The sequence below is a fragment of the Lacerta agilis genome, chromosome 12 (genome assembly GCF_009819535.1).
Source record: "Lacerta agilis isolate rLacAgi1 chromosome 12, rLacAgi1.pri, whole genome shotgun sequence".
Taxonomy (NCBI): Eukaryota; Metazoa; Chordata; class Lepidosauria; order Squamata; family Lacertidae; genus Lacerta; species Lacerta agilis.
This window is the reverse complement of record NC_046323.1, coordinates 21,358,809-21,366,216: the sequence shown is the minus strand read 5'-3', so window position 1 is coordinate 21,366,216 and position 7,408 is coordinate 21,358,809. Positions and strand designations below refer to the sequence as shown.

The following is a 7,408-nucleotide window of genomic DNA, read 5'->3' as shown; positions in this document are numbered from 1 at the left end:
GTTTAGAAACAGCTTAATCAAAACGCTCCCTAAACCATAAGACTGCAGATAAAACACAGCTAAGATCGACATTTTTAATACAAAAAATAGACATAGAATAATCATTAAGACACGGATAAAAATGAATGAAATTTTGAAAACCAATATAGGCGACTCATTTGTTACCTATAAGGAATCATAAGAACTTTAAAAAGCGAATATGGGTAACTAATTCGTATCGGTGGGCTTGCCGGAGGTCCCTTGTAAATTGGTGGGGGGGGGGGTTAAATCAGCAAGACTTGAACTTGGTGTCAATCGGAAGGTTCAAAGGACAGGTGCCGCCATAACTAAAAGATTGAACTCGCTTCAGTAAGGTGGTGGCTTCATGTATTTTCAGACCATGACCATACCCTGGGATAACCTTCCTTGAAGTGGGCTCCATTCCATACCAGGAAAGTATATGCCAACAACAAATTTATGCTGCCGGGAGACTCTCGGTTACAATGGCTGGAACAGACTGACTTCAGGTACTGCTTCCGAGAAGAGAAAAACCTCCTGGCGCGAGAAACAAAAGAAGTTCTGAGAAAGAGAGCGTCGCCTAATCTGTGACTGGGCAAATAGACGAAGGCGACGCCTCCTGCAGCGATCCGAGGGGCACTGCTTCTTTCGGAGATGTTGGGTGAGCAGCCATTCTGGTGGCCTTCAAGCCAGCTTGGTCGCAACACCGAAGACCCTGGTTTCTTGAAACAGATTTACTAAAAAAAAAAAAATCAATGCGACTTACATCTGAGTAAGGAGCTTGCACGGCAGGACTCTCTTGGCCTCCCCCCCCCCCACCAGCAACCAAAAATACTAACAGTATAAACAAAGTGTGCATGCACACGAAAGCTCATACCAAGAACAAACTTAGTTGGTCTCTAAGGTGCTACTGGAAGGATTTTTTTATTTTATTTTGTTTTTACTGTGGCAGACCAGCACGCTACCTACCTGTAACTGGAACTACTAACTAGTACATAGTGGAAGGCGTTGTGGTAATCTGGGAGGATTTTATTCTTGCTTAACTATATTTCCTATTTCCTTGCGGAGAAGAAAAATAGTGCCCTTGGTGTCTTTGTCTCTCCTTCTTTTCACCTCTTCTTTAAAAAAATAATTATGGAAAGGGCAGTGAGAAATATCCCCATCCACACATTTAACTGTTGTGGGAGGCTAACGTGCGTTTTTGAAACAATTCAGAAGAGCTCGGAAAGGCGTTTTGAGACTCTTCTCGGTGAAAAGCCTTTCCGTGGTTTTTAAAAAAATGAACATCTGGCCTCCAGAATGCAAGGAAGGGGGGAGGGCAGTTGATCCACCTTCCCCGGTGCCAGCCAGCTCAGGCAGGCAGGCAGGCAGAGACACACATACAGCGTCTCTGCTCTCTGGCTCCTCCTCTTGCTCCTGCGAAATTTATCTCTGCTTGTCTCTTCACTTCCCCAACTCCAGGCAGCTGTGGACGAACCAGCTGTTTTCCCTGTTCATCTTTTCCTCTCTTAACTATCATCTGATGCTCCCAGCTCCAAGCAGATCCAAGTTCGCGCGTTTATTCCTCGCCAGAAGACCAGACCAATCCCTGGGTTCGGTATATACAGTTACTAAAGCGGTTTTAAACCACCCCTCCAAACCACAAATGGGAAAACGTGACAAGGCTCCGCCCCTGTACATTGTTTTTCAGCTTTCTCTCTCCCCCCCCCCAATCGTCGACAGCATGATAACGCGAAGCAATCAAATGGGGATTGAATATTTTGGACTGAAACTGCAATACTTCGGTCCTCGTTCTATTGACGTAACTGAGATAATACCTGAGTAAATGCTTGGTGGAAGATAGTTCTTGTCTTTTCTAAATTTCAACGCAATATTCTGTTTCTTTCTTCCACGGATGGCATTTCAATAAATAAGAGTTTTTCAAGAAGGTATTTGTCCTGGCTACAAATGCACGATTTTAAACAAACTAAACACTATTTTGTTAAGATAGGAAGGCTTTCTCTATGTAAAAAGACGGTGACCTGTTTCATAGGATGGTAAACTATAGCGCAGAATTATTCTAGGATGGCGAACTGCGTCCTTCTCTGTGTATGAAATTACACGGGATTCCTCAGGGGTTTGAAAGAAACTGTTGCAAGAATGAGGATTCCTCGTGACTCTGTTTCATTTATCGAGTATAAATATATTGACTTCTCCGATCACCTTCCTGGTTTTGAATCGGTTTTCTGATGGGATCGTGGATCCCGATCGATCCTCGTCTAATGTTTTTTTGGAAGACATTTTCGAAACAACAACTCAGTGGTATTACTTTATTCGAATCCAGGTGGGCGACCGGAGGCATCCATTGGTTCATTTATGCAAGGTGATCAATGAAACGATTTATACTTGGTTAATTCTGTCTCAGAATTGTCCCCGATTCTTTTGTTTGGGAAGCAAAAGCAACTTCAGGAAACTTGCGATTATAAACAACCTCATTCAAACAAGTAGGATTTCACCTAACTTTTTTTTTGGCGCGGGGAGAAAATAATAATAATAATAATAATAATAATAATAATAATAATAATAATAATAATAATAATAATAAAAATTTATACCCCGCCCATCTGGGCGGCTTCCACCAAAATATTAAAATACAGTAGTCCATCAAACATTAAAAGCTTTCCCATTCAAGAAAAAAAGTGGACATTAAATATCTGTGCGACTCCCCACACACCTTTGGTATTGGTAGATATTTCTTGTTCCACCAACTGCAATCAGGAAAATGCCTTTCTATCGTCCTACTGTAATATAAACGTGGTGTCCTGGTTTTGTTTTGTTTTGTTTTTTTAAGGGGAGGGATTTTATTCCAGGCTGGAGCTATTCATTTCCTTCAGAGTTCTTCACACACCCCACAGAAGCCACCTAGAAAAGTAGAAAGGAGCGAGGTTCGGATACACACTTATGCAAGAGGGAAAACACAGATGCAATTAGTTTCGAAGTTTGTTTGCTTTAATAAATTACCCTAATTACCAACAGTAAAACAATAAAGGAATGATTAAAATTGGAGTCGGGGCTTTGAACGAGCAAACACGCACTCACGCGCGTAATAAAAAAACACCTTTCAAATAAACAGTTTAAAATGAATGGAAAAGCAGATTTTATTACCATGCCGTTACAGCACGTCCATTCAAATACTCGGAAGTGTGTTGGAACATTTCTGCTTCGGGGCGGGTAGCCATGTTAGTCGGTTGCAGCAAAACAAAAGGAAGGGTTCCCGTGGCACCTGAGAGACTAGCAAATGCCATCCAAAATGTGCCTGTCTTTCAGCGGCCCCCGGGCTCTTTGTTACTGATATCTGACGTCAACCGTCCATCTCTCAGTCAGATGAGCCCGAAATTAAACTGGGAGCGAAAGCCCACGCCAAGTTAAGCCCTTTAAGTCCCATTGGCTTCAATGCAACAGTTCTTTTAATTCTGCCACTGGGATTCTGCTACAACCCTAAACACGCCTACTAGCGAGGAAACCTCATTGAAAACTGGGATTGACTTCCGAGTTAAAGGAAGAGGAGCGAGTTCCTCAAGGGTTGAGCTTCGGCTCGACCGAGCGTTTTGCTAGGTTTTGTTTTGCGCAGGCCACACAACGCGCCTCGCAGTTTGCATCTTACTCTCGAGGCAATCCTTCAATCCTAGACGATTAACATTCCCATTTCAGAGAAGACAAACTGAGGCAGAGGCAGAGAAAGGCAGACACACTGGTCCAAAAGCGCTCAAGGGTCTCCAGGCTGCGCGACCTGTGAATCGCTGGCGGTTCCGTGTCCACCGTACGCCGCCCATAGACTCAGCTGCTTTAAACGATGAAGTCCAGTGCTTCGGCCTTACTGGTTTGTGGGTAGGACTGAAGAACAGGATTAGACAGAAAAATAACATTGGGGTAGATAGATCAGCATCTTACACCACATACCTTAATGCTTCGAGTGAATGGGGACTGGGGCTTCACAGTCGCTAAAGCGAGTCAGAATTCCCCTTTGCCAATAATCCTTCATTAAAGGGCAGCGACGTAAGAAGAGTCCGGCTGGATCAGGCCACAGAGCCATCTACTCAGCATCCTGTTTTTACAGTGGCCAGCAAGATGCCCCAAATCAGGTCCTGAGCGGAGTAGTACTCTCCCAGTTTGTGAAGCCCAGCAACTGATATTAAGAGGTATACTGGTTCTGACAGTGGAAATAGAATATAGCCATAATAGCTGGAGGAAACCCCCCTCTTTTTACCACTGCAATGGTGAGTAATGCAGGCTGATCGAGGGGAGTCAAATAGTGATGAATCAGTCTTAAGGGATCCCTTCTATGCTCTCTTACTGGCTGTGTATAATTTTGCTGACATCACACTTTGGTCCCTTGACTGTGTTGCCACAAGTTTTGGATTTACACAGAATACTTCTCCTGTGCAGTAGTACAGAGATGACGATGACAATGACGGTGGTGATAGGTAATGATTGAGTGTAAGGGCTCAGATACTCTTAAAAACAAAGGACCAGCAGTCAAAGTCTGCATTAATTCGGTTCCCGAAAATCTGACCTTCCTGCAGGCTAGTGGGAACAAAGCCGAGTGCCTGAAATATAAAAGAAGCACATATCGTCCATTGCTGAAGTCACCTCTCTAAGTCAGGGATGGGGAACTTGTGGCCCTCCAGACAGGTGGACTGCAGCTCCCATGACCCTTGACCCTTGGCCATACTTGGGTGTTGGAGTCCAACAAATACCTTGGGTGGGGGCAAACGGGTTCCTGCCCTAGATCTTCACCATTATTATTTTCCTGCTACTTTTAAAACACCCGCCATCCCCTCCCCAAAGAAACAGAAACAAAGAAACCCCCGTTTCTCACCTTTCCTCCAAGGAAATGGGCTAAGCGTGAAAATTTCGGTCCATTTCAGGATTTGCTTGGCAATCGGACCCGTTAGGCTAGCCCAAATTTCGCTCCCGGGGTTCGTCCAGGAATCGGTCCCCACCTGGAGAGGCTCCGTTGCCAAGCTCTGCAGTCCAGGAAGGACTCGGAATATCTCTGCGAAGGGAACCGTCGTCCTTTCCTCTCCCCCCCCCCCGGCAAAGTTGCAGGAGGTTTCTTTTGCAGGGGAAAGAGAAGTCGCTCCGGAGAGAGGCAGCAAACACGCGCGCAAAAGCAAAGCCTGGACGCCAAACGGAGCCCTCAGTGCCGGGAGGGAGAGAGGGAAGGAAAGGAAAGGGAAGAGAGAAATGGGCTATGTGGCTCCTTTTGATCTCTGCGGCTCGTCAGCAGTGGGGGGCGCAAGAAGACAGCAGTTTGGACGAGCCTTTGTGATAAATGAGAGGAGGCGGAGGAGGAGACCTGGAATTTACACAGATGGAAATGGTGGGGAGGGGGACTGAGGGGAGCGGCGGCACCCATACTGCCCATGCGCTATATTTAGCATCATCATCAATAATAATAATAATAATAATAATAATAATAATAATAATAATAATAATAATAATAATAATAATAATAACTCGTTTCCACTCCCTCCAGGCGCCCTCTGCGAGCTCCTTAAGACAAGGAAGCTTGGATTTACTTTCCTTCTGATATCCGGCCATCCACGTGATACAGGCATTTTATTTTATTTTATTTTATTTTATTTTATTTTAGTCGGTGGTCTCTGACCATGAAGAGCAACTCTACCTTTCCGGGCTGCGATGACAGACTCTTCCACACAACCCACCAAACCGAAGGACGAGAAGTGCCCGCCCTAAAGAGAATGAGGTTCGGATTTTCCATGGGCGGCCCGAGCAGCCAAAAAATTCAGTTTAGTGGAAAGGGCTGCTGGTGTCCGTGACACGCTCCGGATGAACTGCACTTAATTTCTGAAAGGAGAGGTGTCAGGGGTTCCCCAAACCCACAACTGTAGAGGGGGGGTTGTGATGACTCAGGAGTGCTGGAGCTAGAGGACTTTGCACATGTGCAGAGGCACTTTCTTCTGCAAATGATCAGCACGCTGATAAGAAATTTGCCCCCAACTGATTCCAGTCCACGTGTTCTGGAATTGGGCGCTGAAGTGGCTCCAGAGTTGAACTTCGCTCAAATTAAGTGCTGTAGACAAGTTAGCTTATCTGGATTCCCCATGCATGTAGTGACAATGAAGAGCATGCTCACATTTGATACTAAAGTACCTTTGGGTGGGGTATCTGCAGCAGAGGTGTTGCTAAGTACTCAAAGGATTGTGGCACAGACCTATGACACAAACTTGCATACTGCTTGCTTATGTTACTTTATATGTAAAATCTGCATCTGGGAAATTATGGTGGTGGATGTGGGTCTCTTCAGCACCCAGCCACCCACTAAACAAAGTTGTTTTTAAAAAGGAGGGATAGGAGAGCCCATCACACAAGATCCAGGGCTTGGCTCCCCTGAACCACTGCCTGACAGCACCCCTGATTTCCAGGCTATCATTGCAATATCAAATTTGCAAAGGGCTTTGCAAAGAGAATACAAGAGGTGGGCTCATACTATATTTGTCTAATCTCTTTATAAAACCAGTGGGCACAGCCACCAGCACACTTGGTTATTATTCATTTTTAGCCCAACCTTCTTCCATGGCTGAAGTAGCCTAGGTTGTTGAGATAGCTATTGGCCTCAGGTCACCCAGGGTGAGCTTTGTGGCTGAAGCAAGATTTGAACCTGCAACCCCAAAATTCAAACCCAACACTGCACAAATTGAATCCCACAAGTTAATTATATCTGAAGGAGAGTCTCCACCCCTATCGATCTACCCAGACACTGAGGTCCAGCGCCGAGGGCCTTCTGGCGGTTCCCTCATTACGAGAAGCCAAGCTACAGGGAATCAGACAGAGGGCCTTCTCGGTAGTAGCACCCGCCCTGTGGAATGCCCTCCCACCAGATGTCAAAGAGAACAACAACTACCAGACTTTTAGAAGACATCTTAAGGCAGCCCTGTTTAGGGAAGCTTTTAATATCTGATGAATTATTGTATTTTAATATTGTGTTGGAAGCTGCCCAGAGTGGCTGGGGAGGCCCAGACAGATGGGCGGGTTATAAATTATTATTATTATTATTATTATTATTATTATTATTATTATTATTATTATTATTGCATAGTGTGAACAAGTCTTGCCTTACTTTGGCCACCTCATGAGAAGAGAAGACTCCCCAGAAAAGACCCTGATGTTGGGAATGATGGAGGGCACAAGATGAGATGGTTGGACAGTGTTCTTGAAGCGACTAGCGTGAGTTTGGCTAAACTGCAGGAGGCAGTGAAAGATAGGCTTGCCTGGCGTGTTCTGGTCCATGGGGTCACGAAGAGACGGACACAACTGAATGACTGAACAACAACAACAATATACCATATTTTTCCATCTATAAGACACCCCCTATTTTTGGGGACTCAGATTTAAGAAAATGGGGGGA

The 7,408-nt window shown here is 45.0% G+C and overlaps 1 long non-coding RNA gene across 1 annotated transcript; it reads right to left on the bottom strand.

Annotated features, from left to right (window-relative positions):
* Positions 1-2,817: 2,817 nt before the first annotated feature.
* LOC117055763 lies at positions 2,818-4,395 on the bottom strand. Its single transcript, XR_004427672.1, has 2 exons — positions 3,937-4,395; positions 2,818-2,898 (listed from the first exon to the last, which is right to left on the bottom strand). It is a non-coding gene; the product is annotated as an uncharacterized LOC117055763 (long non-coding RNA).
* Positions 4,396-7,408: the final 3,013 nt, after the last annotated feature.